General features: G+C 36.6%; 1 protein-coding gene across 1 annotated transcript in view; it reads left to right on the top strand.

The window, feature by feature from the left end:
• The first annotated feature begins 6,604 nt into the window (after positions 1–6,604).
• Positions 6,605–12,299, top strand: part of LOC145995170 (speckle-type POZ protein B-like) — a 35,700-nt gene continuing 30,005 nt past the window's right edge. Inside the window, exon 1 of the mRNA XM_083131722.1 lies at positions 6,605–6,786. The gene's annotated coding sequence lies outside the window, so the exon portion shown is untranslated. The remainder of the gene's footprint in view (positions 6,787–12,299) is intronic.

Genomic DNA, 12,299 nt, shown 5'->3' with positions numbered 1-12,299 from the left:
TTTTCTTTCGATGTGCTCGAAGTGGAAACTCCAAAGTGGAGAATGCTTGGTCGAGTTTGGGGATAAGTTTAGGCATAAGTATGCTTTGCTTTACACAAATTTTGGATGACACCTCCCTCCCATTTCGAGTTTGAGTTTTTGATTTAGGTCTACCATTTTGTTCAGATAGGCTAATCAGAGCGGGACTTAAAGTGGTATCCGAATCTCCACCGGGTATCGAATCCGGGACCTCTTGAATAAAAGGCGACGACGTTAATTACGCCATCGGTGAGCCCATCCTCCCACTTTGAGCACTGCTCGATATACTGTAAAAATAGAAAAAAACGAGACACGTGGAACCTCGCTTTCCCGCTTTATTGATTGATAAATTAGGTTACTTTACGTCGCATTTCTGCCACTTTTGCCTAATCGTGACGAATGGTGATACGATACGCAATTCATATTGAGATATAGGATTATCCTGGCGCCAGATTTTCAGTAGTCTTCAAAATGCAGTCCAGTGTGTACACTCACCGGCAATAGAAATGGGATACCTAGATCCTGAAATACTGGTTTTCCTGCAATGCGTTATGTGTGTTGCCTAACTCTGAGGCAGAGGCGTGGCGTGCATGTAGCCGCTGTTACCGCAGGTAACACCAAAATATAAAGAATTGAAGAACCCGTCTTAAAATATTATTACGTACATAAACTGGTAATATTGGCGTAAAGTAAACATTGCAGACTGACATTTTTTCTGACACCGGCAAAAGCGAAGAGGAGGACTGATCCGGTACCCTCCACAGGCAACATGAGGAAAGGGTCCTGAGCCACTCCAAGGAAGACTTCGCGTAGCGGCAAAGACTGTTACGGCGGGAGGAGGAGGCGGGTTTTTGGCATGCCTGTTTAGCCGGCGCAGTTGCCGGTGATCCTTACCGGATACAGACCAATGTTGCCATATTCAATTGACAGAAAAGAGCTAAGTCGCCTAATCGGGTCTATCTTGATCACATTAACCCAATTTGTTTTTGACTCATTTAATGAGGGATCCCCAGTAGATGTAATATATATTGATTTTGCCAAAGCTTTTGACAAATTAGACCACTCAATTTTGCTTCAGAAATTATCAAACTTTGGCTTTTCCATAAGTTTATTAAAACTAGTAGCTTCCTATTTAAGTAATCGAACCCAATTTGTAACATATAATCAGGTAACCTCTTTTCCGTTTATTGTGCACTCTGGCGTACCACAGGGTTCAAATTTGGGCCCTTTATTTTTTCTATTATATATTAATGACTTACCACGAACAATTAAATACTCCAAGTGCTTATTGTTTGCCGATGATGTAAAAATATACAAGAGAGTAAATCATGAGACTGACTGTCTAGCTCTCCAATCCGATTTAAATAAATGTTGCGTTTGGTCACAAACAAATAAGTTTCTTTTAATGTCAATAAATGCTTTGTACTTTCTTTTGCTCGACGACATATGAGATACACTCACAAATATATAATTAACAGTAATTCTTTAAGTAGAAAAAGCATTACCAAGGATTTAGGAATATGGTTAAACAACAACTCACCTTTGATACTCATATTGAAAAAGTAGTTAACGACTCTTATAAAATGCTTGGCTTTGTTTTAGGAAACTCCAAAGATTTATTTAATATCAACTCTTTAGTATATTTATTTAATAATCTTGTACGAGCAAAATTAGAATACGGGAGTACGGTATGGAACCCATATATCTCATGCCATATCAATAAAATTGAAAAAATTCAGAATAAATTTTTACGACATATTTACTACAAAAAATACAAGAGATCTTCATATGCAGATCGCATCTCCTATGTTAAATTACTAAATGAATTCTCATGTGATACACTTCAACGAAGACGCGAAACGGCTGACCATATATTCCTATACAAACTTGTCAATGGTATACTTGAGTGTGAAAATCTTATACAGTTGATAAACTTTGACGTCAATTATAAGGTATTAAGAGTAAGACAACCATTTTACTGCAATAAATCAAACAAAATTCCATCAAAATTCTCCAATCATTAGATTATTAAGTAAACATAATAATATTGTCCCGAATGGAATTGATTTGGATTTTGCTTTTAATATTAAAAACTATCTGTATAGTTTAAACAACATATTAGATATAATATACAAATAAAACAGATCTAATTCTAGAGTGATTTATTTATAGTCTCAAATACAATTTATAGCTTTCTAAATTTTGTATACACATAAACGAATTCAAATTTGAACTTTCGCTTTGTATTGATTATTCCTGTTTCCTATTTAAATAGTGGTATTCGTATAATTTCTTTATTCTTCTCAAGCTTTTATAGTTTGTTACTTGTTTATTTTTAGTTTCTTCTGTCCTTTAGTTTTCTCCTCTGTTCAAAATTTGTAATATGTATATGTATGTAATTTTTTGTATTTGTGTAACTTTTGTATTTGTATAACTTTTTGTATTCATATTTATCTAATGTTTTGTGTAATAATTACTATGTGTTTGTATCATGTATTATATATTTATGTAAATTATATTGTATATAGCAAATTGTAATGCCTATTGTAATTGGAGCATTCGCTCTGTTATAGGCGATTGGTTAATAAATAAATAATAAAAAAATCTTACTCTGAAGGTGTCCAGTCACACTGGGGAACGATGGCGCACTAGTATTGAATTGCAGACGTACCAGATTAATATTATATGAACTACTTGGAATACATTGGGGGGGGGGGGGCATGAGGTGGGGAAGCGCCTAAGTCTCCCTTAAAAGTCCTACTGATTGATAACCGGTAACACTTTTAAAAATCCCACGCCACGCCACTGCTCTGAGGCAATAGGAGAACTTAATATTGAAAAGTTATTATTGAACTAACTCATCGCCATGGGCGTCGGGAGGGGGTCGAACGGGTCGGTGGATTCCCTGGAAATTGACATCGTTCATTTAAAGATACAAGAAAGTCGAAAGTTTGTTACTCTTATTGTTAAGAACAGAAATAAAGTTCATTTAGTTAGTGTTCGAACAGAACAATCAAAGTAAAAATGCATTGGATCAAAAACATTGACTGAAAAATACAGTAACAAGGTTATATTCTACCATTTCATCCAAAGAACAAATGGTTCCACAGTTTTCAAAATTCTAATAATTAGAGTTGTAGGTGAGAGGTCACACAACAAACTTTATAAAATAAATAATCCCCCTAACATTTAAAGCCATTTCTTGAACGAGACGTGCAAAGTTAATATCAAAATGCATTCAGATACTAACTGCATAAAATGAAAAAGAAATAATGGAAAATACTTGTGCTGATATTCACTCGTTTGGTGGATCGAGTCTCCCCATTTACATAATAATAATGATAATAATTTTATTATTATTATTTCGAATATAATTTCTTTTGGTTAGTTTGTAATATTTATTATTGTATAACAACATTCTTAACCGTGGTAATAATACTTATTATTTATCTACTATTCAACTTTTATCATTAGTCCGACCCCCCTGCAAAAAATTCTGGCGATGCCCATGCTCATCGCCGTAGAGGTAGGCAACACACAACGCATTGCAAGGAAACCGGTATTTCAGCATCTAAGCCAAGCGTCAAGTTAACTTTGCAGCAGGTTTTCGCGTATGTAGATACAAACGTGCGCGCAGAATATAGTTCCACTGAGACGGGTTCTATTCCGACACAACTGCATACTTGCAAGAAAACATTTATTGAATTTGTAAAATACAGACAAAATAATACATCCATTAGCAGGTATGTACTTGATCGGTTGCAATCACTGTGCAGACGAACTTGGATCCGCAGATTCGCCAACTGAGATCTCTATTGCGCTGAAGAATCGCTGAAGCTCAAGAGCGAGTCGAGCAAGACTGAATACGTTGCAGAGCGCGTGGAATACGTGATATCAGTGTTGCACATCCCACTATTTTAACCCTATGTTTATTTTGATTGATTAATAATCGTACTATACAGCGGCGAGAATGGCTGAATCGAGCTATCCTCTTCAGCGCGCGGTTTTACACGAGTGTTATTTCCGAAGGGAAAAGCTCTTCAAATCAAGCAAGTTGTTTTAAATGCATAATCCTCCTTACGGCAACATGTGGTGTCCCATTTTTATTGCCGGGGACTGCGAGCGTTCTACGTGGACGAGTGGTTCATATTTCTTTCATTGAATTTCTTCAGAAAGGGTCGGTCATCCCACCGCTAGGGCTAGGATTTTTATGATTTAGCATATATTGTTTTGGTAAGGGTGAAGTGTTCCCTAAATATATAGAAATTCATATTGTGAAGAAACTAATTGAATTAAGGTGCTTTTTAAGGGCATATTTTGGCATATTTGCCCATTTCTACATGGTAGAGCATATTTTGATGGATTTTCGGTCATATTCAGAATATTTTCGTTTTTTCAAGAAATATACAGTCATTTTACAAGTGCATTCGTTCTTACTCCCATGTTCACTCGAGTTTTTTTCCTTTTGGACTGCAGCAAAATCTTTTTCATTTTTAATTAAAATCTACATTGTGCATTTCAACTCATCAGGGCCCATAAAGTGAACTAAAAATAGTATGTTTATGAAAATATTTCAGTTATATAAGTTATATATAAGTTAGATATTGATGTTTGAAATAGTCTAGTTATACGGGGATATTTTTCAAATTATAGTGCATATTTTGTAATATTTTAGGTCATAAGAGCATATTTTATTTAGCATATTTTGGTAATTTTTAGGTCATAAAAATCCTAACCCTACTAATGATTAATGACTACAACGGGAATGCAGTCGTGAAATTTACGGACTGACAGACATACACATTTCCACTGTTTAAAGACGACCCCAAATTAAATCATTAAGACACCACTGAATTCACCTGTCTATTCAACCAAATCTTCCCTCTCCTTCTCACACACACATATCAATGAAGGCATTCTTGCGAAATGCGGTAGTTTCAGTTACATATTCAGATCCAAGAATACCAGTTCGTACTAGAGTCCATCCAAAAATAGTTCGATCGAAGTGCGTCATTCATAACTGATAAACACAATGAGGATGAAAGCTAACTTTAACTGCACATAGAGTAAAATGATTAATAACACCAATGTTCCCGTCTCTGCTTCTCGTACTGGGTCTTCAAATTTTGTGCAAGAGGAAAAGAAACATATTCAAATAACAAACTTTACAATGGGACAACGCAAAGAACTTATAAACTACAATAATAATGCAATTGTCAATTTAGTATTAATAATAATATATCATTCGGATACTTTTCTACTCGAAAAGTATTCAGTACCCAGAATCCAAGCGGTACACAAACCTACATGCAAATAAAGCAGCAGTTTATTTTATTGTAGGTCGCTGGACATTCTATTCATTCCACAGTGCTTCATATCCCACTTTAAACTGTAGGTCCAGTCTCGACTATGCTTATCTGAGCATAAAATGGACTGGACTTTTTGAATAAAACCTCAAAACATATTTTGGTTAACGTTAATAATTTTCGAGTTTTGGTCCGTTATTTGATCGTAAACTAGACATGAGCAAATTGCGTCACACTGTATGAGGTCAAATAGTGCTAAAACAATTTCTAATTGCCATACAATAGTAACGTAATATTTGTTTCTCAAGCAAGATTACTTATTTCCTGTTGTTTAGTTGGTTCCCGCTGGTCGTTAAAAAGCTGTGTCGAAAGTTTTGAACTGTTTAATGTTATTTGCGTACGTACAATAAACGTTTGATTCCTTAGTATGTATTAAATTGGAAAATCTAAGAATTTGATCAGTTCAATGGCGTGCTTGTAGCCTAATTGTGGCTTATATTAACTTTGGATGTTGATAAAAACTGAAGAAAATTTGTGAATGTACGCGAATTAGCATTAAATTAATATGGGAAAAACTGCAAACGGTGGTAATCCCAAATAAATTAGCATGATGTAACATAATAATATTTCATCAAACAACACATGATTTGCGGTATTAACAAACACAACAGTTAAGTTTTTCTCACAAAAACATTTATATGATTTACATTTACTGGTATTTAAAGTTATTGCACAAATTTGAAGTATCTCATTGCGTTTATACATATTAACTGTTACTAATTATTTGAGTTGTATTGGTTACAAAGCTATTGGCAAGAACTGCGTCTAGACTTAAGGGGTGTGGTCGATTCTTGGTTGGGAAAGGTTGATTGTAAGTGATGTTGGACGAAATAAATATATTCAAAGCAGGGAAGAAGGAAGGAAATGTGAATAAACGTAACGTGTTTGCACTGCCAAGGGTTAACAGGTACGAGGAATCTTCTAGGTAAGGCCAGTAAGGCGAAGTTGTAAAGGAAATAACATTTTCTTCGGCATTGTGCTAGTCACATAATTACCACGCACTGCACGCATTGTGGTGCGAGGAAACAGTGGTTGGCCTTTCGCCAATGATGTTGAGTTTACCTTCTACTACGATAAAAAAAAGAAAGAAAAATAAAGATCGTCATCTTTGGAAGTGTACGGTCACGTGATTTTCACGTTGACACGTGGCACAACGAACATCCTCGAATCGCTCAATGCGGCTGATAAATTGTTTGTATAGAAAAGGCAGCTTATGCTCAGCGACTGGTGTGACGAGCTGGAACTCTATAAAAAGTTCATCCGGAATCAAAACAGCGCAAAAGCCGTGCGCAACCGAACCGTTCTCCAACATCCTCGCGAACGCAGTTTCACACATGGGACGCACGCATGCGAGATTAGATGCGTAAGGAAGTACGGTGGTAGTCGAGAGCGTTTGATACTGGTAAGTAGTATTTTTTTTCTTACACCGTTCTTGTTTCAAAACAAAAGTACTCAATACGTACATGTGTGTTTCGTGTTTTGCATGGCTTTTCTGTCACTTTTGGCTAATCGCGATGACGAGAGTGAAATGGTGATCACAGGCCCAGGCTAAGACTCGAATCTGAAACCTTCGTAGTGACCCTAACCAACTCGGGCACAAAGGTGAACTGGAAGTATATTCACGATTTGTATTCCTACACTCCCTTGTTGTGAGGGAGAAAACTCTTAGCTATCTATGGGACCGAGGGGATGGTAACAGTCAGCTGCTGTTCGTTAGGTTTTTCAACATCTCTTCCTATTCTCTCTTTCCTGGTTATAGTGCAAGTTATAAACTTTTTCCCTCACTATGCGTGCTCAACTTTTTCTGTTCAGTACTTGAAGAATTCATTGCACTTATAATCAGTTCTCCCAGGTTTGAATATTCGATACGATACTTGCTTTCTATTTCGGTCGTCATTTCGCCACTTTTATACCTCTTTGGATTAATCGCGATGATGAGAATGCAATGAATGAAGATGAGATGGATGATGAAACAAACACAGCCGTACGTCCAGTCCAACCTGTAATATCTAGCTTCATAGCGCGCTACGTTCACCACAAAGGCGGGCAATATACGAGTATTGTTTACGATGTATATTTTAATCGTATGTAAAAGTATATTTAATAACTTATGCACGTTTTCTTGTTTTTCAAAACGGTTTCCGTAATAGACTGATCTATTAATTCCTTAAAAGGAAACTTTCCAATTTAAAATAGTCGTCAGGGAAATCGTCGTGAAGAGGTTGAGGAATCTACCAAACACTTGTCTTCATCAAAATTAGTTTGGGTAACATCGTGCTCGGTTCGATGGTTGCTGGCGTATCATCAAGATGTTTGATTGGAGTTATACACTCCTTCATCCCCTGATGCACAGAGGTGGAAAATGGGTTTCGGGAACTGGGGAGACTATGTATACCCATAGGAAATTTGACAATGGGAAATGGGCTGTGGGATGTTTTCATTTTAATAGCAATTCGTGGATGTTAAATTATGGTAGTTGAAATTATATTTATTTGTAAACTTATTTTTTAGTCTAATTTGAGTTGAGTTGAGTTAGTGTTTTAATTCCACTTTATGCACAGTAAGGCTAATCTGGGCCGGACTTACAATTGGAATCGAACCCAGGACCCCTTGATTACAAGACTACGACGCTACCACTGCGCCATAGGGAAGTTCCTAGTTTGAGTTCTGGTCAAGTAAAGAGAAAATATCAAATCTCCACCATTCCTGAACGCGCTAATGTTGAGAAGTTCAGACACAATCGAAATGAGGAGTAATATCCACGTCATCAGCGATTCGAATCCACCATCTCTTACTTCAGAGCTATGGATCTTAGAGAGAGAGAGAATAGGGCCTGCAGGGCGAGTGGGCGTGGCTAAGTGTGAGTATCCCATTGAGAAAATTCATGATCATAGCATGATTGAGATTAAACTAGGAAGGGGAACAGAAGGTGGAGAAAGAGAGAGAGATTAAATAACAAAAAGAGACGGAGAAGAAAGCTTGTGTACAGAGAATAAGGAAAAATATAATGGTTGAGAGATGTAGCTCAGTTTTCATAAAAATAATAGAAAGAGTAAAACTGTAAAGGGGAGGGAAAAGATAGAGGAAAGAGAAAGACAGGGATTGTGAGAAAAGTACATGCGAGTGAACATTTTTATCTGTCCTAATTTATCCAATATCTACCTTCTATTAACCCACCCGCTCAAAGTTTTCTGACGCCATCCTTGCCTCAACACTTTCTTGATGTTTCACTGGAACGAGATGGTATGGGTAAACCTCGCTGAATAGCAACCGATTGAACATACGTAGGCAGAATATACTGTTTCTACCGCGTCTCCCTAACAAAAGTATATCCAACCCGAATGGATGCCTTCGATCTGGGTATACTTTTATTTGGGACACCCTATACATTCCTCAATTCTACTGTTGCTACTGTTTAGACAACTAGGTAAACTATTGGTTTCTTATGTACCTTCACTGCTTAAATAAGATAGTTGAAGTAACAGTAAGTAAGTAAACGACCCGTGTTGTAAGATCCACACAAACACATCTGTTCAATTCAAATGTTAACGTGCCCGCCTTCACTTGTTCCAGTTATGTGCTAGTCACAATGATTTCAGCTGTTAGTACAAACAAAGCAGATTTGTGTTGTGCAAGGGCTTTCGCGAAACCCACGGTTCCACCAATCAAATGCTGGCATTTCAATTAACCATTTAACACACAACACACTGAAACTAAAAGACAACCATTGTTGATGATTAAACTACTTCCATGCCAGAAATTGGCTGCAACAAAAGTTAATGGGAATCGAACTATATTGTACAGAAGTATTACTCATACGCAGGAGGAAGTTCAATATCCTTATTTTTTCTTATTCAATATCTTTGAAACCCTTTGTTTTTCTTTCAATACTCGTGTTGTTTACAGTATTCAAGCTCTTATGTTCTGAAGATGTTGACATCCTCTTGTTTTTCTCAGATAGAATCTTGTTTGTGACCCTCGTAATTATCGACGGAATCACATGTCGATTGATCCTGTTTACCCTTCTAGAATGAACACGTGATAAAATATTTTTCTGGATTTATCTCGTAATCTTGACCCCATATTTGAAAGAATCATGGTTGCAAGATCTGATGCCATTCGCTACAGTTCGTTTTGTCACAGATTATATTGTTGTGTTTTTTTTCCCACACGAAAGCCGCAGCTTTTCCTTCAAATGAACATTACCCAGAAATAGATACATAAAATTTGTGTCGTCATTCTTAGAAATATTCATTGGCATCAAACAATTACGCAACAGTGTAAGTCCAATTAATGTCACGTCATATTCAAATACTAATGAAGTTTGAGGTTATGTTTTTAGAGCTTCTAATTTTACGAATATTATTTTCACCCCCACAAATAGCGGAAAACACAGCAAACTAATACTTTTTGTAAGATGATCTGGATTGTAAGAGAAAGGGTAGAAAATTATCACATTACATTCCCTATACTTGATTCATATCCTCTTCTCTTCAAATTTTAACGACTTTCCTTTTTGATAAAAAAAAAAAAAACAACAACAAACTCTTATTTGGAGGGTGGTGATCCTAAAAGGCAAAGCCTAAGGTCTCATACTGAACTCTTTAAGTTGGGATCGCCTATACTTCTACCCTGAATTGATAACGTCGTCGCCTTGTAATCAAGGGGTACCGGGTTCGATACCCGGTGGAGGCACATTGCACAGTGGTTCGGATCTAACTTTAAACTGTATAGGTCCAGTTCCGATTATCTTATCTGTGCATAACTACAAACGAACTTCTACCCTGAAGATGAGAGAGACGTTAGCTCTCGAAAGCTTGGAAACCTTTCCAGAATTCACCTGTTCGATATCGCCACAGGGTCTGTTCACCATTACAGGCCCTGACTTCCTAGTTCCAAACTTGAGGTGGATTGTACCGATCTTAAGATTATTTCCGTTTATATAGATTTTCCTGCTTGTGTGAAAATTGTACTTACTTCCCTTTCCCGAAGAGTAAATTCTGTGTTAACGGTTTCGTAGGAGCCACTCGCATACTTTCACAATGTACTTTTGTAAAAGTGAACAATGTGCATCTTCTAAGAGTGCTCTCATAAACTTTCAAGCTACATTCTATTCAGATACATGGTACATATGTCGGGGCTTCCTGAGTTGTGAACAACACTGTCGCCACGTAATCGAAGTGCACGGTGGTTCGGATCCCACTTTAAGGAGGTCCGGTCCGGATTAACCAGCAAAAACTTAAAACGGACCTAAAGAAAGTCAACATCTTTACGTGGAACATAACTCACGTGAGGTTCAATGGAGAAACACAGAAGAATCCTTCAAGAGAGAACTTCTTCAAGAGTTAGTGGGTACAAAAAACAAGGCCGATACGTCATAAAGGAAATGTACTGAAGGGAATGGAAACGTTGGTCTACCTTCACAATATTTTCTTACAGACGTGTCTCAAGTGGGACTCAGGATATTTACTTCACGCATAGTTTGAAGTGGAAGGGAAGGAACTGAGAGATCTGTATGGCACTCGACACGAACACATGATTTTCGCATGTCTTCTGCCAAGCAAATATTATAGGACTTTCAGCTGTATCGTATGACAACACTTTCAACTGATTATGTAATATTCTGCCGTAGCGATTTTCCTGTTTTTATTTTCAATTCATCTTCAATTTATGACCTCGCTTTTTACATAACTATCGGAAAGCCAAAGATAGAGATATTGCGAGTATTGATATCGACAATTATGATATTGTCGGTATCGATGTCCATATCTTCGATAATCGACATCAATATTCACACGGTCCTAGTCAGAAGGACAAACTATGAATGCGCAGATATTTTCTTTATAGAATTTGCATAATATAGAAAGGTGACATGTTCGATCAATGTGTTGCAAATTTCAATGAAGTTTTGCATAAGGCATTGATAGTGAAAGCGTGAGTGTTATAATAGGTTCTAGCATTTTGTATACTTGTACATCTGACATGCATTAACACATCTCAAAATGTACGAGATTTATATCTCTGTAAGTTATACGTACATAAAAAGTTCCATATTTCTATTTGGAAAGATGTGAATTTTGGGGTGGTGAATTCTTTCATGGCCATTCCATAGCACTGCAGTCCTTTTAACATAACATAAATAAAGATTTAAAAAAAATCAATTCCTGGACGAACGAGCATCAGTGCTTTTGGGGGAGACAGAGGGGGCGCTTGCACATTTAATACATATTCCCTAAATACCATCCAAAATTTATTTTCAGAAGAGCATTTATTTATATCCTTTCACTTTGGTTCCGACACTGACGATCGTATCTGGAAATTATAGGCCGTACGTGAATAATGAGACGCACATAATTTTAATACATTTTGTCCCCCAACCATTCATTACTGCCCATCACAATGTAGAATTAGGTTGTCAACATTCGCAGCTACCCAAATTCAGCAAATCACTTTTGGTATGCCATTTAGTACTGTAAAATTTAATAGTTTATCGAAATATATATCAAGGAAAACGAAAACGCAATTTTTCTCGGCTTCAACTAACTTTAAAAATATATTCGTTTAATTGCTGAAGTGATAAAAAATCCATTACGCGCACTAAAATTCATTATCCTCAAATAATGTTTAGATATTGTCCAATAATGCAGATATTCGAAGTTACAAAGTGAATCATACAAATATTGTTCGAGTAGAGGTTAATTTTCTGTCCTTGCAATGAAACACACTTATCAAAATTTATTCTGCGAGTCTCGACTGATGTAATTACTTGAATATCTATGTATAACTACGTAAGCTTGCAAAACATTACATCGTTCTCATGAATACACGAAACAGGTACCAAGATCCCCCCAGTTGATCTTGGTTCTTATTACATCACTATAGTAAAGCAACCTTACTGTAATGCACACAACAAAC

Source organism: Lepisma saccharinum, chromosome 11 (assembly GCF_977018435.1).
Source record: "Lepisma saccharinum chromosome 11, izLepSacc3.1, whole genome shotgun sequence".
Classification (NCBI taxonomy): Eukaryota; Metazoa; Arthropoda; class Insecta; order Zygentoma; family Lepismatidae; genus Lepisma; species Lepisma saccharinum.
The sequence above is the reverse complement of the archived record's forward strand: the minus strand, read 5'-3'. Positions and strand labels throughout refer to the sequence as shown.